The 23,057-nt window shown below is 38.1% G+C and overlaps 1 long non-coding RNA gene across 2 annotated transcripts in view; it reads left to right on the top strand.

The window, feature by feature from the left end:
• Positions 1 to 20,589, top strand: part of LOC127487323 (uncharacterized) — a 79,866-nt gene extending 59,277 nt beyond the window's left edge. Inside the window, exons 2-4 of one of the 2 annotated variants that reach the window (XR_016222446.1) lie at positions 18,655 to 18,844; positions 19,415 to 19,491; positions 20,077 to 20,589. This is a non-coding gene — a long non-coding RNA (uncharacterized LOC127487323). Of the gene's footprint in view, positions 1 to 1,119; positions 1,473 to 18,654; positions 18,845 to 19,414; positions 19,492 to 20,076 lie in introns of those variants that run through there. The other variant, XR_016222447.1, reaches the window with a different exon arrangement.
• The last annotated feature ends 2,468 nt before the right edge of the window (positions 20,590 to 23,057 follow it).

Genomic DNA, 23,057 nt, shown 5'->3' with positions numbered 1-23,057 from the left:
TGTTCCAAGTAAGGAAGATTTGGAAGTTGATGAGAGCACTCTATTGCATTCTTTATGGTGAGCAAACATGTGCAAATGGGAAATGTCATCTTACGTATTTCAATATAAGAAATTCTCAGATTCTGAGGATCTAAGCATTTTCTAATTTTTTGTTATAAAGGCATTTACTAAAGAACTTTTTCTGATATCATAACCTGCAGATATTTGAAGAGAATGGATCCTATCTGTACAGCACAGACACTGATTCTGATATCAAGCAAAGAGTATTGTTTTTGTATAGTTCTGTCTTAATCAGACATATTCATGGTCAGAACAGTTTTTTGTCTCCTTGGTAATGTTACCAAAAAGGGAAAATTATTCTATTTTGTAGATACGGTGAAATAAATGAATTCTAAAAAGAGACGTTTCTTAAAAAGTTAAACAGAATTAGCATAAAGACTAGAAATTGCACTCCATTGAAAATGAAACATATGTCCACACAACAACTTGTGCACAAATGTTCAAAGCAACATTTATCCATCCGTATTAAATCAACCTAAGCCAAGTCAGTAGAGACAAAAAGTAGATTAGTGGTTGCTAGGAATGGAGTGTAATTTTCAATGTTAAATTACCAGAATTCTTTAGACCATAAAGGCCCCTTGAGTTTCCAGGAAGATGAGGGGGTGACTGCCAGTGGATGTGAAGTGATGGAAATGTTCTGGAATTCGATAGTGGTGATGACTGCATAGTTTTGTGAATATACTGAAACCCACTGAATTGTACATTTGAGAAGGGTAAATTTTATGAGTCATGAATTGTATCTCAAAAGAGGGAGATGGATGGTTCATTGGGGCATGGTGAACTCAGTGCGAATTTCCTTTAATAATGTTTACAGGAAGGGGAAGTTTATTTTTGATGAATTCAATAATAAAATAATTCATAGGATTCCATTTCTCTCTGTTTTTCTTCAGGTGTAGAGAAAAATGGAAGACATGCAATATCTGAAAGTATTTAAAAATGTTCATGGATAAAGAATGAATAAGTTTAAGTTCATGGAAAAATGGACATTATGAAAAGCATGGGTCTAAAATTTTTTGCATCTAATTAATACTTTAATGTCATTTTTCTTGAACTTTTTAGGGTACCCCTATTCTGGAATGGAAGGAGGATATAGTCTTTTATTGGTGGCTCTCAGGATCATTTTCAACATGGCATACTATCAGTACGTAAAAACAAGTTACAACCCAAGGCACATGAGTCACATTTAATTTGGGGACTGGCAGAATTCTGAAATAGACCATGAGCTTACATTTAAAAAATAACACTTTGTCCTTAGTGTGCTATACATTGAGATTTAATGCTATAACTAGTACTCAAACAGTATTTTTCACTTTATGTTTCTGTGTGGGAGCAAACTGTTGAAATCTTTACTTAATGTATGCTAAACTGATCTTCTGTATATAAAGAGAATCAAAAATGAATCTTGATGTGAATGGAAGGGGAGAGGGAATGAATAAGGGGAGGGTTGTGGGTTGGAGGGACGTTATGGGGGGGGAAGCCATTGTAATGAATATTCTGTACTTTGGAAATTTATATTCATTAAATAAAAGTTAAAAAAATTAAAATAACACATTTTCAGAGTTTTGTGTGTACACACATAGAATTTATACAGGAAAGCAATTTAAATACCCTTGCGCTTTTGTTTGTATTCTTTCTGTATATAGTACAATTATAGTCTAAAAGTCTTCCATTCTAAAACTATGAGTATAATGCTTTTGAGTACAATAACCTTTTAGCAGAAATCAAGTTAACTAATGATTCAGCACTCACATTTCTCTTCCAGACAATGAGGGAATCGCATTTAGATCAAGACAATTCTTTCATTACATGGTTTACTCCAATGGCTTTGAGTATAAAGTGTGTTTATTAAAACCGGATGCAGGTTTGTAACTAGCAGAGCCCAAAATACGCTCCCAACTCTAACGTGAGATTCAAGCTGCAGAATGATGTTCTGAAGCCTTTTCTCACAAACCTGGGACAGTTTTTTTTTTTTTTCTATTTCACTGTAGCACCTCCAGCTCTGGATAGAGTCCTTTTATGTGGCCATGGGATTCATGCCTGGCAGGGAGGTGTAATTCAACATATGTAAATCAGTAAATATGACACATCACATTTATTAAAAAAAAAGATTTATTTGAAAGGCTGAGTTACAAAGTGAGGGGGAGGGACAGATCTTTCGATCCTCTGGTTCACTCCCCAAATAGCAGCAACAACCAGGCCTGGGCTAAGCTGAAGTCAGAAGCCAGTAGCTTCTTCTGGGTCTCCTACACAGGTAGCAGGGCCCAAGGACTTGAGCCATTCTCCACTGCTTGCCCCGGAACATTAGCAGGGAGTTGGATCAGAAGTGGAGCAGATGGCACTCCAACTGGCTCCTGTATGGGATGCCGGTGCTGCAGGGCAGGGGTTAACCTGCTACACCACATTGCCAGCATGATACATGACACTAACAAATAGAAGAATAAAAACCATATGATTATCTCAATATATGCAGAGAAAGTATTTATAAAATATCCTTTCATGACAGGATAAAGTGGATAAAGAAGGAAATACTTCAACACAATCAAAATTTATGACAAACCCACAACATAATACTGAATAGGGAAAAGCTGGAAGCATTTCCACTCAGAGCTGGAACCACACAAGAATGCCCACTCTCAGCATTATTATTCAATGTCATACTGGAAGTTTTAGCCAGAATCATTTGTAAAAATGATAAAAATATAAAGATAAAAAATTACAAAAAATCAATAACATTTGCATATACAAACAATGCCATGGCTGTGAAAGAACTTGTTTCAGTCCCAATCACAATAGCTACAAAAAATTTAAATATCTTGGGATAAATTTAACCAAGGATGTGAAAGATCTCTACAGTGAAAATTATGAACAAGAAAAGACCAAAAATGGAACAGCCTTCCATGTTCATGGATTGGAAGAATTAATATCAAAATGTCCATAGTAACCAAAGAAATTTACAGATTCAATGCAATCCCAATTAAAATTTCAAGTATATTCTTCTCAGATCTAGAAAAAAATGACCCTAAAATTCATAAGAAAACATGAGACCCTGACTAACTAAAGCAGTCTTAAACAACAAAAAAGAAAGCTGGAGATATTGCAATACCAGATTAAGACCTATTACAGCACTGTTATAATTAAACCATCCTGGGACTGGTCCAGAAACAGGCATGTGGACCAATGGAACAGATTAGAGACTCCAGAAATTAACCCACACATCTACAATCAACTAACTAATCTTTGACAAATGAGCTAAAATCATTCCTGGAGAAAGGACAGTCTCTTCAACAATCAGTGTTGGGAAAACTGGATCTCCACATGCAGAAACATAAAACAAGACTCCTACCTAAAACCCTACACAAAAAATCAACTCTGAATGGATCAAGGACCTAAACCCAAGACCTGAAAGCATCAAATTAGTAGAGGAAAACATAGGGGCAACACTGCAAGACATTGACCAAGGTAAAGACTTCTTGGATAGGACTCCAGAAGCACAAGCAATAAAAGTAAAAATAGACGAGTGGGATTAAATCAAGCTAAGATGCTTCTGCACAACAAAGGAAACATTCGATAAAATGAAGAGGCAACTGACAGAATGGGAGAAAATATTTGCAAACTGTACATCTGATAAAGGATTAATACTTAAAATAGAGAAGGATCTCAAACTCAACAATAACAAAACAATCCAGTTAAGAAATGAGGAGGGCTGGCATTGTGGCATAAAAGGTTAAGCTTCTGCTTGCAGTATTGGTATCCCATATGGGCCACTTCAATTCCTGGCTGTTCCACTTCTGATGCAGCTCCCTACTAATGTGCCTGGGACAGCAGTAGAAGATGACCAAGTACTTGGGCTCCTGCACCCACGTGGGAGACCCAGAAGAAGCTACTGGCTCCTGGTTTCGACCTGGCCCAGTCCTAGATATTATGGCAATTTGGGAATGAACCAGAGGATATAAGATCTCTTTCTCTCTCCACCCCACCTTTGCCCCCACCTCTGGCTCTCCTTCTCTAACTCTTACTTTCAAATAAACAGTATTAAAGAAATGGGCAAAGGACATGAGTAGGAATTTTTCAAAAAGTGAAATATACATGGCCAACAGACACATGAGAAAATGCTAATGATCACTATCCAGCATGGAAATGCAAATAAAATGCAAATACCACAGTGAGGTTTCAAACTGCATTCTAGTTAGAATGGCTAGTGTTCAAAACCAAAACAACAAATGCTGGTGAGGATGTGAGGGGAAAGGTACCCTGACACACTATTGATGAGCATGTCAGCTAGTACAAGCATTAAGGAAAACAGCCTGGAGATTACTCAGAAATCTGAAAATATCTACCATATGACCCAGCCATTTCACTCCTGGAAATGTCCCCAAATGAAATGAAATCAGCACATGAAAGAGTTACTTGTAATCCCATGTTTATAGCAGCTCAATTAACAATGGTTAAGATGTGGTATCATGGCCAGCACCGCAGCTTACTAGGTTAATCCTCCACATGTGGCACTGGCACCCGGGTTCTAGTCTCAGTAGGGGCACCAGGTTCTGTCCCGGTTGCTCCTCTTCCAGTCCAGCTCTCTGCTGTGTCCTGGGAAGGCAGCGGAGGATGGCCCAAGTGCTTGGGCCCTGCACCTGCATGGAAGACCAGGAGGAAGCGCCTGGCTCCTGGCTTCGGATTGGTGCAGCCCACTGGCCGTAGTGGCCATTTGTGGGGTGGACCAACAGAAGGAAGACCTTTCTCTCTGTCTCTCTCTCTCTCTCTCTCTCACTTTCTAACTCTGCCTGTCAAAAAAAATCAACTCAGATGTCCATCAACTTATGACCAAAGAAAATGTATATACATGATAGAATACTACTCAACCATAAAGAATGAAATTCTTTTATAACAAAATGGACACAACTGCAGACAATTATGGTTAGTGAAACAGGCCAGACTCAAAAAGACAAATATGATGTTTTCTCTGATTTATGGTAGCTTTTAAAACAATATATGCATATTTTATAAACAATATATAAAACAAGTATAACACAATTCATGCAGATGAGTGAAATTAACATCTTAAAATTTGATTATTTTTTAAAAATTTTTTATTTAGTAAATATAAATTTTAAAAGTACAGTTAATGGATTACAATGGCTTCCCCCCACATAATTTCCCTCCCACTCACACCCCTCCCATCTCCCACTCCCTCTCCCATTCCATTCACATCAAGATTCATTTTCAACTATCTTTACACACAGAAGATCAATTCAGTATTTATTAAGTAAAGATTTCATCAGTTTGCACCCACACAGAAACACAAAGTGTAAAATACTGTTTCAGTACCAGTTATAGCATTACTTCACATTGGACAACACACCAAGGACAGATCCCAAATGAGAAGTAAGTACACAGTGACTCCCGTTGTTGACTTAACAATTTGACACTCTTGTTCATGGTGTCAGTAATCTCCCTAGGCTCTAGTCATGAGTTGCCAAGGCTATGGAAGCCTTTTGAGTTTGCCAACTTCGATCTTATTCTGACAGGGTCATAGTCAAAGTGGAAGTTCTCTCCTCCCTTCAGAGAAAGGTACCTCCTTCTTTGATGACCTGTTCTTTCCACTGGGATCTCACTCACAGAGATCTTCCATTTAGGTCTTTTTTTTTTTTCAGGGTGCCTTGGCTTTCCATGCCTGAAATACTCTCATGGGCTCTTCAGCCATATCCGAATGCCTTAAGGGCTGATTCTGAGGCCAGAGTGCTATTTAGGACATCTGCCATTCTATGAGTCTACTGTGTATCCCGCTTCCCATGATGGATCGTTCTCTCCCTTTTTGATTCTATCAGCTAGTATTAGCAGACACTAGTCTTATTTGTGTGATCCCTTTGACTCTTAGACCTATCAGTGTGATCAATTGTGAACTGAAATTGATCACTTGGACTAGTGAGATGGCATTGGTGATTATTGTTTATAGCCCTTGTCTATACTTCTGTGGAACAGTTGTCTTTCTACTTGTTGAATCCTTTATTCGGTGGAGGGTCAAGCCTCTGTTTATAAAGTAGTTTGAAAGTATGTCATCACAAAAATTAAAAGAAAAAAGGGAGGGGAGGGAAGTATCAGCATTGCTTAGAGTTGTATATAAAATATAAAAAATCTGTTCCATTTATATAAACAAATAGAAATCTTAAAGTAGTGAAAGTCATTCAACTACAGTGGCATATAATTCCCACCAATTAGTTTAACAAAGATTTAAGTTTAGCAAAACACTGTATTTGTCCTATGCACATATCTACAGAAGTTACTTGGGGTTTACTCCAGCTTAATGAAGCTAAAAACCAAGGAAGAAGATGACACAGAGGGAAATGCAGAAGAATAAACCTCAGTGTCCAAATGAGGAGATCTGGGAAGCTAGTAGCTCAAATTACAATGTGGGACAATCATAATATAGGTCAGCAAGGCTGTATCAGAGTTAATATTTGGGGTTAAAGGAGAAGAATAGAACAACTAAGGGCAAGGGCGAGAAATGAGTTAGCATAATTGTAGTAAATGAGCTGAAGTTCATTCAGATCACATGTTCACATGTGATTTTTATTAGACAAGATAGAGCTGGAAATTGTTGGTGGCTAAGACAATGTATTGATTAGATCTGAGCTTCAAAGCACATGACAGCAAATAAAACCAATGATTTAAAAACATAAGCTTTATTCTCTTCGACAAATGAAGTTGCATGTTCAGAGTTCCCTAGAATTTCTTATAATTCATTGAGGCTGGATCCACCCAGCTTTTTTCTTTGCTATCCCCACCGCACGGCCCTTCTTTCATTCTACCCAGCAGGAAGGAGAAAGTTGAAGCAAAGTACACAGCCATTCTCTCAAGGACATTGCTCATACCATTTCCTTATCTTGTTAAAATTTTTATTTAAGAGGCAGAGAGAGCATGAGGACTTCCATTCTCTGGCTCACTCCCCAAATGCTTCTGATGGCCCTAGACCAAAGAGTGAAGCTGGGAGCTGAAAATTCAATCTGGGTGTCCCACATGAGTGGCAGGGCCCCACTTGAACCATCACTGCTTCCTGCCAAGGTGCATATTAGCAGGGAGCTAGAACCAGAAGTGGAGGCAGATATCAAAGCCAAGCAGTCCAACCTGAAACCTGGGTGTCTTAACCAGTGTCTTGATCACTGGACAGAACAGCTGCCCTGCTCACTCCATTTCTATGTACCTCTCATTGAAGGAAAGGCATGTCTGCACCTAAGGGAACTCAGCCCACTGTGATCGCTAGGATAGATTTAGGGAGGGGAATATTTGTGAAGAAAAATGGGACAGTGAACTGGGGACTACAGGGAGCTTTGCTGATAGACCCCAAAGAGAAGACATTTTGGTAGTAATTCCTACAGGCCTACATGGCCATCTTTTATCATGTATTGTGTTTTCTATTAGAACTTCCATGGTATGTGTAGTCTTTGAAAAGCTTGGGAAATATATAGTATAATACACTATAGATGAATTAATTTTTTGCATGAAAGCATGTTAAATTCCATTTTTCTGTGAACTTTTTGAAATTCTTTTGTATTTGGGAAGATGGAATGCGAAGATCTTCAGAAAAAGATATCCTAAGGACATTAGATTTTTATAAGGGCTCATCAGTTTATGTGCATGTATAATATTAGTATATAAAATACTTACACATTGGAATAGTACTATTCACATTAATGTACTTTTAAATTTTTATAAAGATTTTATTCATTTATTTGAGAGGTAGATTTACAGGGAGAGGGAGAAACAAAGAGAAAGGTCTTCTATCTGCTGGTTTGCTCCCCAATTGGCTGTTTCAGCTGGAACTGGGCCGATCCAAAACCAGGAGCTGCTTCGGGGTCTCCCATGCAGGTGCAAGGGCCCAAGCACTTGGACCATCTTCCTCTGTTTTCCCAGGAACATTAGCAGAGAGCTGGATTGGAAGAAAAGCAGCCAGGACTAGAACCAGTGCCTGTATGGGATGCCATTACACAGGCAGAGGCTTAGCCCACTGCGCACAGCCCCAGCCCCATTAATGCACTTCTGATTTGTGAAGTGCAGTTTCACAAAACTGAATTCGTTCTAGCTCATTGTATGTTTCATCAAGTTATGTGCAAGTGTAACTGTCCTGGTTTGCAGAAGACTGTAGTTTAAGATGGTCTATAACTTCTAATTTAAGAAAATGCAACCTCATGATAAAAGGCTGGGAACCATCACCATATTTTATTGAAAAGATTTGTGTCATTCATTCTTGGCTTTGTTTCATAAGCTCTATCTTGTTTTCTTTCTGCCTGAATTCTTCAACTTTATTACAATATTATCTTGCACTGTTTCTACTTCACTTTTTTTTTTAAACAAGGCACTTTATTATTGTGTTTGAGGCAGAATGGGTAGAACCCGGAAATCCAATAACAGCTTTCCATCTGTGCAGCCAGGTAGGGGTTAGTGGGGGTTAATCGCTTTGATATTTAGGAAGTGCAAAAAGGCCTCTCATATAGGTATAAAAGGGCTTCCAGGTTGCATTGGTAGTGGACTTTATATGTTTAATTGTTCTTTGACTATATATTCAATTTTGCATTCTTCCTTAAAATGACTGGAAACTTATGATCAGCTTCCAGCTGGTTTCTGTTTTGTAGTTTCGTTGAAATTCTGGTTTCTTTTTTACTCCTTCATAATCTGCTTTCATACATTTCTGGACTCCAGACTATTTTAAATTTTGGGCTAACATGAAATACCTGTACATTTTTATAGGATACAGTGTGGTTTTCCCATAGATACACACAGCCGAAACCAATCACACCAGGCAATTAGTCCTTCCATTTCCATCATCAGGCATGAACTATAGTTACCCTGCTCTTCTGTGGAACACAAGAACCTCTTGCGTTCACCTGGCTGCATTTAGCAACTCGTCCAATCTTCAGTTATTCACCACCTTATTGATGATTTCTTTAGAATATTTGGTTTCCCTTGTTTTTTTCCCTCTGGATACTTAACATTTTAGTCATCTGTGGTCAACTCTTTGAATCTGGAATGGTACTGTTTGCCTCTTGTTTCTTCTCATTCTATGATGAATGGGACAGTCTGAGTGCTTCCCCAGGGATTTTTTCAGTTTTCTTTTACATTTATTTTTAGCCTGCTATGGGGCAATTAAATCCAGACTTCCTCTGAGTTAATCCTGAGTTTCTATGGATTATCTCATCATCATATACAAACATAACTGCTAAACAGAGAGTCTTCATCTTGGCTTGGGTCACTCTCCCTGATCTTTCATGAACCGCACGGAGAACTTTGAAGTACTGGTTCTTCTCCCCACTGATGGCCTCTGGCAGAGATGTAGGCCGCCAGAGGTTGGGCAGGGGGTGTTGATGGCCTGGCATCATTGCTAAATAGCTATGGCATTGCAACCAATGCAGAGTGCCTCACCAAAGATGAAATACTAACTTTGGTGCCAAGTGTGATGAGGTAAGGCTACTGAAATAAGTTCAAGATTGCAAAACATTAGACTACCATCTGATACCTAGGAGTATGATAATCTTAGAGTAGGCAAGCCTTTTTTATAAGGAGAAGTAATTGACACTCTATAGTCTGTGGGTTTCCTTTGGGCTGGGAGAATTTTATATGTACTATGATTTACCAGAATTAGTGTTTCTGCACCCAATATGAATGTAACCTCAACTGTGGATGCAGACAAGACAGTGTAGAACTTCCAGTCTCCACAGGAATACAGAACGAGTAGGAGATGCAAGAGAGAGGAGAGAAAACATACATGCTGCTAAATGTCTATAATTCCCTTTATATACAGTGTGCAGTTTGCTTTAGGTTAAGCTATAACCCAGATGTTAATCAACAGTGCAAAAGTCCAGAGACAGCCAGCTGGAGATTGGATCAGGAAGTCCATAGATGGCTAAACAAGTGTTTCTGTTTGTTATATACTGATTGACAGCCAAAAGGGTGGAATTAGAATGTCAATGATCAAAAGTTAGCATTTAAAAAAAATGCTCACAGATTTTACTAATTAATTTACTATTAATTTTCATTTATTTAGAAAGCAGAGAGAGACACATGAACACAGATTTTTCCATCTACTGGTTCATTCTCCAAAGGCCGGCAACAGCCAGGGCAGGCTGGGACAGGTTGAAGCCAGAAACATAATCCAGGTCTCCTAAGTGAGTAGCAGGGACCCAGGAACAAGCACTTGGTACCGGCATGGGCATGCATTAGTAGGAAGCTGGAATCAGAAGTGGAGTTGGGACTTGAACTCACACATGGAAGTCACAGCTGCTTCATGAAATTAGTTTTCAAGAAAAATGATTTCATTGAAAACGTGCCAGACATACTCTACAGACTTACATGCAAGTAGAATAAGAAACACTTTTTCCTTCACATAGTTCCCAAGCCTTAGCCCCTACATGGTCCTTCTGGCCAGTGATTGGTTTGGGAAGATTTCAGTTTGTCCAGAGCTGACCCTTGTACTATGCCCTGCTTCTGGAAGTCTGTTGTAACAGGTGTCATGAAGGGGGTCTGATGACTTGACAGAACTGCATTTCAGTGAAAATACATACAGATCGTATATTCTGCTTATTTCTTGGTGACTGCTTAATCATTGGTAAATGTGGATGGATTTTGTACAAAATACTCATGACTTGATCAGTTCTTATTCAATGGTTAACTTCCAAACTGACTGCAGAAAACAGATGACAAAGTGTGCAGCAGTGCCCATTCCTGTTGTTTAACATTTCTGGTTTGAAGAAAGAAAAGCACATTACTTTAAGTTTTTTCCCCTTTGATTATTAAGGGTGAGTCTAAGTTTTCAGTGTTTGGCTGTGTGTATTTCAGGTTCTGTTAACATTCTTTGTTGATTTATCTTGGAAATATTTTATTGAGTGTGTTTTTTGCTCAGGAAAGTTTTTAGTCAATTTGTTTCTTTGTATTGACCAAATTAAAAAAATTTAGATTTGTTCCTTTGCTTTTGAGTTTAGGATTCTTTTTTCTCCTATAATTGGCAATTTTGCCTATTTAGTATTGCTTATTTTTTAATTATGTAATTTATTAGGGTTTTTTGGGGGTATGTATGTGTGTTTTGGGTGTGTATGATATTTAAGATTCTGGAATTGTTTCTAAACTATGCATCAGACAAATATTGTCCCCTGTTCATTCTCTTAGAAGACCTTATTTATTACATACTTAATTCTTAGGCATTTGAGAGTACCTTGCTCTTCACATAATCAGATCTTAATAGCATGTTTCTTTTTTTTTTCCATTGGTTTTAAAAGATTATTTATTTGAAAGTCAGAGTCATAGCAAGAGTGGGAGAAAGACAGAGACAGAGGGAAAGATCCTCCATCCACTGATTCACCCCTCAAATGATTGCAACCACCAGGACTGGGCCAGGCTGAAGCCAGGGGTTTTATCTGGGTCTCCCACGTTGGGTGCAGGGCCCTAGACACTTTAGCCATCTTCTGCTGCTTTCCAGGCCATCAGCAGGAAGCTGGATCAGAAGTAGAGCAGCCTAGACACAAACCGGCAACCCCATGGGATTTCAGTGCCACAGGCAGCTTTACCTGCCATCCCCCTTTTGTCTATTTTTAAATTCGGCTGCTCGGTTATTTTGTTGTTGAATTGTAGAAGCTGCTAATATATTCTGAATATTGATCATATATATTTGTCGTATATATGATTTGCAAATATTTTCTCCCATTCCATAGTGGCCTTTCTACTCTTTATGTGGTCATACAAAGGTTAGCATAGCATGTTTCAATATTTGGTAGCATACAGACTTTTTACACCCATTACTCTTCTTTTTCAAACTTTTCTTTTTCATCTGTTAAGTATGGAAGTATTTTTTGTCTACTTTCAAAAGAAGCACCTCTTGAATTTTCACGTAATAGCTTTATATTTATAAATGTTAACAGGACTAACGTTTCAATAATATTCCATTTCCTCTTCCATGAACATGAAATATTTTTAGCATATATTCAAGTTGTTTAATAACTGAGGAGAGAGTCATGGTTCTTGGGTATTTGTTTAAAATGTTATTTCTACACATTTTGTGTTTTATTTTAAATCTCTACTGCTGACATGACAGATACTGATTTTTTTTCTGTTTTGTGAGTGTCTGATTTACAGAACTTTCTTTTTTTTTAACTTTTATTTAATGAATATAAATTTCCAAAGTACAGCTTATGGATTACAATGGCTTCCCCCCCATAACGTCCCTCCCACCCGCAACCCTCCCCTTTCTGACTAGCAACCTTCCTATTATCTTAGATTTTCTAGATAGAATTTTTATCCCTCTTTTTCATTGTAGATAACTCCATGTTTTGCTTTAGATTTTATGTAATTTGCTGAAAATCCTAGATAAATTCTGAGATTGTGAATATCCTTTGTCTGTTCTAGACTTCTAGATTTTATGCATGGGAGTGCCTCATAGTTTCTCTAAGTAAGGACATGGCTACTGACTTGAGACAAGTTGATATTTTTGCATAAAAATAGAATGCCTTTTTAGTTTTTTTAAAAAATATTTAAAACCAAGAACTGGACTGACTTTTATCAAAATGATTATTAGCAGCTGTTGAGATGATCAAATGTTTTGTGTTTGTTTTGGTTTTTTTGATGTAATATTTCACATGAAAAGAGTCCCAGCTATTAAATTCCATTTTCCAAGGAGATATTTTCAACATGAACACTCAATGAACTCCAGAATGTGTAACACTCCATTAAATCTCTTGTACCGAGAGCATAATAGAACATATTTTAAAAGGGAATTTCACCTTTTTGCTTTTATTAAAGAATTTCTGATTCAGATTGTAGATCTAGAAAGCAAGCTTAAGCAGTTACTAAGGTTGTACATTCCCTTCGCTTTATTTATTTATTTGTTGCCTTAGGCTCAGAAATGGATATTTAGTTTGGAAAGATTTTTTTCTCTTTTCAATTATATTTGTTAAATTTTATTGTTTCACAAAATGACTTGCAAATGTTTTTCTTTCACATAGCTGATTTCTTCTCATACTGGTTTCAGGAAATTATCTGTGGCCAACAGTGTGTTGTTGTTCTTGTTAGCATGTGACTCACGTCCTTCTGTCTTCCTTCCTTTTAGTTTTAAACATGCTTAAAGGAGAAAAGACCCAAGGGTTGAGTACTGGAAGCAATGACCACAGTTAAGTAGGAAGTATATAAACACTGATATATTGAAGGAATCACTATTTCACCAATAATTCTGTCATTTGTACTAGTGAGCTGTAGGTGAGCAAGGCATTTGGGAGCTGTCAGGGACTTAATGCCTATTACCTTGTTAGACTGACATTTGTAGGAAAAGGGGATTAATACCACCTTTTGATAAAACTACTGCTCAAACAGTACTTTATACTTTGTGTATCTGTGTGGGTGCAAACTGTTGAAATCTTTACTTAGTATAGAGTTGATCTTCTGTATATAAAGATAATTGAAAATGAATCTTGATGAAGGATAGGAGAGGGAGAGGGAGTAGGAGATGGGATGGTTGTGGGTGGGAGAGAGGTTATGGGGGGGAAAAGCCACTATAATCCAAAAGTTGTACTTTGGAAATTTATATTTATTAAATAAAAATTGAAAAAAAAATACCACCTTTTGAAGGGAAGTTGCCTTGAATCACAGTTTTTCTTGGGGCTTGGCATTTGCGTCTTTTGGTTAGCATTTTGTACAGATTCAATGTTAGCAAATGAGGTGAGCAGAAATGAAGCATTTTAGAAAATCTGCTTATTCCAGTTGACAAAGGGACAGCTGCTTATTAGATAGCAAAGCTGGAATTACCTAAGGATCCAGAGCTATACCTTTATAGATTATAAAATACCTGTCTTTAATATAGACATTTGTACCATTTAGACATGCTCCAACAAGTAGTAGACAATCACTGGGTACCCTAGACATGAATAAAGGAATAACTAGCATTGAACATAATTTTGATTTAATCCATTATAGTTCTGGGCTATGAAATATGAGAATCTCAATGCTTACTTTTAAAAAAAGGAATATTAGGCTGGCATTTGACACAGCAGTCAAGATGTCTCTTGGGACACTTGCATCCACATTGGATGTGGCTCTGGCTCTGCTTCTTTTTCTTTTTCTTTTTTTTTTTTTTTTTAAGATTAGTTTGTTTAGTTGAAAGGCAGAGTTACAGAGAGGCAGAGGCAGAGAGGTCTTCCATCCACTGATTCACTCTCCAGATGTCTGCAACAGCCAGAGGTGTGCTGATCTGAAGCCAGGAGCCAGGAGCTTCTTCCAGATCTCCCACGCAGGTGCAGGGGCCGAAGGACTTGGGCCATCTTCTACTGCTTTCCCAGGCCATAGCAGAGAGCTGGATCAGAAGTGGAGCAACTTGGACTTGAACTGGCACCCATAAGGGGATGCTGGCTGGCACTGTAGGTGGCAGCTTTACCTACTACACCACAGCACCAGCCCCTGCTTCGGATTCTAACTTCATACTAATGTGTACCCTGGAAGGCAGCAGGTGATGGCTCAAGTACGTAAGTTCCTACCACTCATGAGTGAGACATGGATAGAGTTCCTGGCTCCTGGTTTCAGCCTGAGGCAGCCCTGACTACTGTGGGCATTTGGGGAATGAACTAGTAGATGGAAGATCTGTCTCTCTCTTGTTAGACTTTTCAAATACAAATTTCAAAAATGGTAAAATTAAAAATAGGAAATTTAGTTATATGAAGAAAGTAGATTTAACACTTTTTTTTAAAAAAAGTAAAGTTTACAGTCTGAAATAAAAACAATAATAACTTAAGTGATGCTGTCTCACCCCAGGTAAAGAGTGAAAGAATACAAAAGCACTTTGAATCTCTTGTGCTGCTTGCCTGTGTGGTTGTACAAGCTGATCTCATTCAGCTTCAGCTTTTTTATTAATGAAATAGAGATAATAATCATGTCACAGAATTATGAGTCTCTACATACATGTATATGAATAGTTATACATGTGTGTATTATCTAGTACTTTGGTATGCAAATAGTTCCAGATCAGTAGCATGAGCATGACCTTGAATCTCAGCTTCATGGAGACTTCTTAGAGTCCGCATTTTAACAAGAGTCCTGGAAGATTCCTTTGCACATTACATATAAAGTACTTCCCAGTCTAACACAGTAATTTGTTCAGAATCATGTTCAGTTAATTCAGTCTTTTTTCTTTCAAATGACTTTTTAAAGAATTTATTTTCATTCTTTAAATTCAAAGGCTGGGAGGGGGCAAAGGGGAGGAGGGGAGAGGGAGGGGGAGGGGGAGGGGGAGGGGGAGGGGGATCTTCATAGGCTAGTGTACTCTCTAAATTCCCCCCACAGCCGGGACTAGCTAGCCAAAGCCAGCAGCACAGAGCTTAATCTGACTCTCTCATGTAGGCAGCAGGGACCCAGCCACTTGAGCTAGCACCTGCTGCCTCTCTGGGTGCATGTTTGCAGGAAGTTAGAATAGAGCACAGCTAGAACTGGAACCCAGAAACTCTGATATGGGACGTGGGCACTCCGAGCATCATCTTAACTGCTGTACCCTTTAAATTAGGTAAGTTTTAACTCAGAAATCTGCCTCCCTTCACATAAAAACATAAAGAACCCACCAATAACTACAACCACAAAATATGGGATTGGCATGTTTCTCAGTGGGTCTCCTATCTAGTAATCCTTGCCAACAAAATACATGATAGAGATTCCCTCCTCTTTTACATTAGTTATGTTCGCTTGTTGAAACAGGATGCTAAAATGGAGTTCTGCGCAAGACTCCAAGACACCAAATACACATGAATTTACAAAGACAGAAGTAAGCCAAAGAGTGGATTTGGGACAGAGGATGTCTTGGGAGAAGGTTTTGCTGTGAGCCATGCCTGGAATGCCAGGTACCTGCTCCTCTTCATCAAGCTCAAGGATGAAGAGGCTTCCAGGGGTGTGTAGGAAGCTTAATTAATGACTCCCACAGGAGGTTTTGTGTGATCCAGCTCTTACCAAGTATATTTAGAAGACAAAAAAAAAAAAATGCAAGTTGTTGCCTTGGTTTTGGGTCCAGTAGAAGAGACAACATTGGGGTTTACCAAAAGACTTCTATCCATGCATAGTTTTTTCATAATGCATATTTTCCTTTCACCTTTTGGAGACCTAATATATTTCTATAGGTTATCATGGACCTAGTCAGTGTTATGCTGAAAGATGGATCCTACCAAGAAAAATGAAACAACAAAATGACAAAAACAGGTCTTCTCCCACCACTACTTTGTAGCAATAGTCAGCTTTCGTGGTGGAAATATGTCTACGTGGCTCTTAGGATCTATTAGAAGCTATCAACTTGACGTCATTGAACATGGAGTTGGGAACAAGCACACAAAGGTCACTCTCATGGGGCTGGCTGCAGCACACCACTGGAGAGAGAGGGAGGCAGGGGAGGGAAGAGAGAATACAGCAACGATGGCAGGGGGATCCTTACTTCAGTAAGATGGAAAATTCATAGGCAAGCACTTGGATTAAAAGCACACACCTTCACAGCAAATTGACAGCAATTAGAGCAGCTAATCAGAGATTCTTTGGAAGACCCAGAAAAGTACTTTTTTTGGAACAGAGTCAGCTTTAAGAATCTGTAGGTGGGTGCAGACTGCGAAGGCTGGTGGCCACAGGGCATTGCCTCACCTGTCCTCCTTCCTTGCCAGCAAACTTGGGGAAACTGACCCACACTGGTGGAGGGAGAAGAGTTGGTGTTAAATCTATTTTACAAAAAATTATTCCCATCTCAGACTATATGTGGTAAATATGAATTGAGGTTGTGTTTGCCTTAAAGTGATTGTAATTCTGTTTATTATCTAATAGTGAGCCTGGAGTTTTTCATTTGCTGGTGGAAATTGCTCCTAATCAATAAGGTTTAGAGAATAATTCTGGGAATAAAAATAATATTTTTCAATTAAGCTACAGATTGTGCTAATTCAGTACAGCAGTTACACAAATACCTTTAAGTTCCATTTTCTAACTAAGTCTTAAGCTAGAGGTCTAACCGCAACCCACAGTGAATACTCCCTGCTACTGTCTTCCCAATTCCTGTGTACTTGATAGTATGTTGTATAGTAAATTGTTAATAGGCTCTTGTGAATCTTTGAAGGTTTTCTTACTATTACATGAATATTCTCATGAGGTTAAAGTTTATTTCTACTTCTCTAACTTTGCCTTTGCTAAAACCTAATTCTTATTGTCTAGCAGAGAGTACTGTTGATAAATGCTTATTGAAAAAATAGAATAATATTTTACTTTCAGTCATTTTTTAAATAAAGCAGAAGTGAATGAAAATGCATGCATATCAAAAGGAGAAATTACTGTGTAACTTTCTTATTTAAGCCTGGAAAATTTGATCCTTTAACATGAAGGGTATTATAGGAAAAATAATTTTTAAAATGTTTTTTCATGTTGTATTTTTGAAAATGTCATGTTTGCAATGGACATGACTGCTGAAGCTAGACCTTAGATTTTATTACCTTTTAGGTTTACAAACTATAATGTTTCCTTTCATTGGCATGCAGTAGTATTATATCTCCTGAATGAACAAGGTAATTTCACATCAGTCATAGTGATTGACTATGTTATATTGCAGAATCTATGATAAAAGGCATTTTTTTTTGGAAAATGCTATGTCCCAACATACTTAACAATATGTTAGGGGCTTCATGTTATTTTTATTGGATTTTAATTTTAAATTTTATTATGTTTTTATTACGTTCCAAACTGTTAGACATACTCAGCTGCCTTCATGGTTGTACCCAGGTCGGTGCTCTGTGCCTGATCTGTGCATAGTAGGTGCTTAACAGGGCTGGATAGCACTGTCTTGGCTATTCCATAACTAGACTGAGAATATGGTCAAATGACATGGACTCTAAAGTTTTTTAAAGATTTATTTATTTTTTGAAAGTCAGAGTTACACAGAGAGAGAGAGGAGAGGCAGAGAGAGATCTTCCATCCACTGGTTCATTCCCCAATTGGCCGTAACAGCCGGAACTGCACTGATTCGAAGTCAGGAGCCAGGAGCCCCTTCCAGGTATCCCACATGGGTGCAGGGGTCAAAGGACTTGGGCATCTTCTACTGCCTTCCCAGGCCATAGCAGAGAGCTATGCCACAGTGCTGGCCCCTGAAAATCAACATTTTGAGCAACTCTCACCAGAATTCCTTGTAGAAGTAGAATTGGAAATGAGATATAAGGGGCTCTGCAAGCAGGAGGTTAGATCCCACAAACCCAAGGACTTGGGTGTTACATGGTATTGGTGCACAAGAAAAAGGCAGACAATGATGATGTTAGAGAAAGACCAGAAAAGGATCTGTTAGTTCTGCAGAGGAGAGGAGAAGTGAGAGGAAACATGGGATGAAGCTGGAAAGAGGAACCTACAGATTGAAGAGTACCCAGATTGCATGAAGGAGAAAACCAGTGCGGTCCCCCTTAGGGAAGTCCACAGAGGAAATCCTCAGGTGGGTGGCTCTTGCTGCTCAGTTTCAAGTTCATGTTAGGTCTTCAACGTGAACCTTTTTTTCCCCCCTCTCCATTCCAGGAATCATTTCACAAAGCCTATTCTGTTATGAGTCTTAACTGTGTTTGCTTATTTGTTTTGTAGAAATCAGAGAAGATGATTTCAAGCTTGGGTTGGAACAGAAGAGAGAGAGCAAGAGTGAAAGCAGAATTCTGAATCCAGAAGCCACAAAAATGAAGATCTTCACTTTTCCTCAGCATGCCTTATCAATCTGTAGAGAACATGAAAGGTTTTTATATTTGCAAGACCCAGGGAATTATCTGGAGGTGAACTGGTAAGTCAAACTAATGGGCTGTTGCGTAACTGACATTTGGGAAACAGGAAGAAACATCTATTGCCTTCATTTATATTTTGGTTTGTGTTTTGACTTCATCTCCCATTTGAAGAAGACATATGACAGATTTACTGTAAATCCATGCATACATCATAGCAGTCTTTTTCTTAAATATTCTTGAGGGCAATTAGGAATTAGAAAACAATTTTCTTGGAAAAAGCTTCGCTCAAGCAACATCCTGCCTCATCAACTTCAGTGGGAAAGCATTGGAGCAGAAGTTTAATGGTGGTGAATAATTATAATCAGCTGTCTAAATTAGCAAGCCATCTGTGTGTCAGTCTCCTCACACACAAAACTTGAGGGACTGGTGGGCCAGAAAATGTCCAGTGTTACTGTGCATATTCAATGCAGTGTGCTTATTCTGATATATACAGAATAGTCACTATGAATAAAGAAAAGCTTTGTAAAAAATAAGCTACTCATTGTTTTATGGTTAAAAATGGATTTTCTGGATTAAGTCTGCTACCTTTTTTTTTTTCTTAATTTTCCTTTCAATCTTTTCTTGGACAGGTATCTCTATTTAATTCTCTTGGTCTTGGTCAATGTCATCCAGTAGAAAGCAGAAGAAATAAGTTATTAGAAACAAGGTATGGAAAAATTGGGTTTCTCAAGGGTTTGGTGATTATGATTTTTCCTTCCATAGTCAATTTTTAAAGGGTTTTTGGCCATGAAACAGTGTTGTATTTTATCAACATCTGCTTTCTCTGCATCTGTTGAGATAATCATACTTTTTTTTTGTTTGTTCTTCAGTTTGTTGATGCCATGTTTGACATTTATTGATTTGCTTATGTTGTGCCGTCCCTGCATCCCTGGGATAAATCTTAGTCCAGGTGGATGATCTTTTTGATGTGTTGTTGGATTCGATTTGCTAGTATTTTGCTGAGGATTTTTGCATCTGTATACAAGAGAGATATTGGTGTATAGTTCTCTTTTTTTGTTGCACCTCTGATTTTGGGATTAAGGCAGTGCTGGCCTCTTAAAATAATTTTGTAAGGGTTTCCCCCGCCTTTGGTTGCTTCTTTCACTTGGTGATATGCATTAAAGAGTCCCATGTGTCTTTTTTGTGGCTTGAAAGCTCATTTACTTATAGTGCTGCCTAACGTTCTATTGTCTGGAAGTCTCCTGGTTTGGTTCTCTGCTCACTCACCGAGAGATGTCTTGGTTGGTTACAGGTTTTCACAAGTATGCATAAAGCTTCCACCAGTACCTGTGATGCTCCTACGTTCCTAACTCCTTCAATAAGTATGAAGGAGAGCAACTGTGGGGTTGTGTGGTGAGACTATGTTTAGTTTTATAAGAAATGGTCAGATGCTTCCAAATCGGTTACCAGTATCCATTCCCTCCAGCAATGGATGAAATTTTCTGTTGCTTCACTTCCTTGTTATCGTTCAGTGTTGTCAGTATCCTGATTTTTGGCCATTCTAATACGTGTGTAGTAATGTCTCACTGTTTCGAGTTGCATTTCCCCGATGACGTACAATGTGGGGCAACTTTGCATTGCTTTGCCATTTGTATATCTTCGTTGGTGAGATGTTTCTAAAGACCTTTGCTCCATCTTTTAATTAGGTTGTTTATTTTCTTAGTGCTTTAGGAGTTCTTGGTGTATTTTGTATAGCAATCCTTCATCATCTATGTCTTTTGAAAATATTTTCTTGTACCCTGTGGTTTGTCTCTTCATCTATTCGTACTCTTTCACAGAGCAGAGAATTTGAATTTTAATGAGGTTGAGCTTGGTGTTATATTCAAGTGACAGCAAACTCAGGCCATCATAGATTTTCTCCTGTTATCTTCCAGGGGGTTTACAGTTTTCTGTTTAACATTCAGGCCTATGGTCCATTTTAAAAGTCAGTTTCTGTGAAGGGTACAAGGTATGTGTTAGATTCATTTTTTTGTTGTTATTGTTGTTGCCTGTGGATATCTAGTTGTGCTAAATAGCATTTTTTGAAAAGACTACTTTGGGGCATAGTGGGTAAAGCTACTGCCTGTGATGCCAGCATCCCAATGGGTGCCAAGTCGAGTCCTGGCTGCTACTTCAAATCCAGCTTCTTGCTAAGTGCCTGGGAAAGCAGAGAAGATGGCCCACTTGCTTGGGCCCCTGCCACCCGTGGGGGAGACCCAGATGAAACTCTTCACTCCTGGTTTTGGCCTGGCCCAGCCCCAGTCATTGTGCCCAACTGGAGATTGAACCAGCTGATGAAAGACCTCTCTCTCTCTCTGCCTTTCAAATAAATAAATACATCTTTTGAAAAAGATTCATTTCTCCATTGTATTCGATTTACTCCATTGCCAAAGGTCAGCAGATTTTATATATATATATATACATATATATATATATCAGATATAGTCATACATATATCAGATATAGTCATATATTATATAGTATATATGATATATATACTATATAGTATATATTACATATATATGATTTATTTACTTGAAAGACAGAGTTAGAGAGGGAGATATAGAGATCTTCCATCTATTGATTCACTCCTCAGATGGCTGCAACAGCCGGGAATGAGCCAGGCTGAAGTCAGGAGCCAGGAGCTTCTTGCTGGTCTCCCATGTGGGTACAGGAGCCCAAGCACTTGTGCCATCTTCTGCTGATTTCCTATGCACATTAGCAGCGAGTTAGATTGAAAGTGGAATATCTGGGACTCAAAATGGCACCCATATGGAATGCTGGCATTGCAGGCTATGGCTTAACCTGTGACACCACAACACTGGCCCCAAGCAGACTATATTTATGTGAATCTGTAGTGGGACTCACTATTTTATTTCACTGATCTATTTGTCTATCCTTCACCACTACTGTGTTGATTACTGTAGGTTTACAGTAAGCTTTAAAGTCAGGTAGTATCAGTCTTTCAACTTTGTTCTTAGCTTTCCATATTATGTTGCCTATTCTGAGATTTTTACCTCTCTGAACAAACTTTGAAATTCGTTTGTCAATATTTACAAAATTAGTTGCTGGGATTTTGATTTTGATTTTGATTTATACTGAAGTATTTTCTTCTTCCTTGGTACTGACTGCTGGTTCTCTGCCCAGTTGCTTGCAATGGTTAGGGTTTTGCCAGAGCCAAAGCCAGGAGCTGGGGACTCAATCCACGTCTCCCATGTGGGTGGCAGGAACCTGGTCCCTTGAAGCATTATTTCTGCCTCCCAGGGTGCACATTAACCAGAAGCTGGAACTGGGAGCTGAGCCGGGACTCAAACTCAGACACTGATGTGGTATGGCAGTTTAACTACTAACTCAAATGTCTGCCCTCAGATAATTTTTTTAACAAGTTGATGGAATTCCTTTGTACTGCTACTTTTATTAAGAGTTTATTTTCCTTCCATGAATATGTGTTGCATTTTGTCACATGTTTTTTCTATTGATAAATACATACTTTTCAAGTACACACATCACATTACCAACATAGTCTCTGTACTGAGTTCTAAAATATTGTAACATAAGAGAATTGAAATCATATAATTTGTTCTCTGATCACAAAAATGAAATTGCAAAACAGCCAAAAGATATTTGCAGTATCTTCGGATACTTGGTGATTAACACTTGGGATTAACACTACAGAAGCTCTATGAAATAATCACTAGTAGAGCTAGGAAATATTTTAAATAAAATGGCTGCAAATAAGTATAGCAAAATTGGTGAGATGCAACTAAAGCAGTGACTGAAATTTATAGTTTTAAATGTGTAATAGAAGGGAGTGTAAAATATTCTCTAAGCTCCCTCTTTCAAATGCTAAAAAGAATGAATTAAACTCCAAGTAAAAGGGTGAAAATGAAAATAAATTTGCAATCAATGAAACAAAGTCATATGCTTTGAAAAGACCAGTATAAATTAATTAAAGATCTCTAGGGAGATAAAGAAAATATGGGTATAGACTTTTGCTCTTATTTACATAAAACCTATTAATATTAGAAATAAAGAAGAATCATTATAGTTCCTATATACATAAAAAAGGATAAATAAGGAAAGCCAGAATTCTCCTTCTGCCACAACCAAATACATATTAGAAAACTACAGAACATTCTTTATGAAAATAGGCACAGACCTTCTTAGCAAACAACTCAGATACATCTACATAGGGTGATACACCATGACCAAGTTGAATTTATTTTTGAAATGAAAATTGGTTTCACATCTGCA

This window comes from Oryctolagus cuniculus, chromosome 16 (genome assembly GCF_051225735.1).
Source record: "Oryctolagus cuniculus isolate XC-2025 breed Fujian yellow rabbit chromosome 16, ASM5122573v1, whole genome shotgun sequence".
Lineage (NCBI taxonomy): Eukaryota > Metazoa > Chordata > Mammalia > Lagomorpha > Leporidae > Oryctolagus > Oryctolagus cuniculus.
This window is presented reverse-complemented; position numbering and strand designations above follow the sequence as displayed.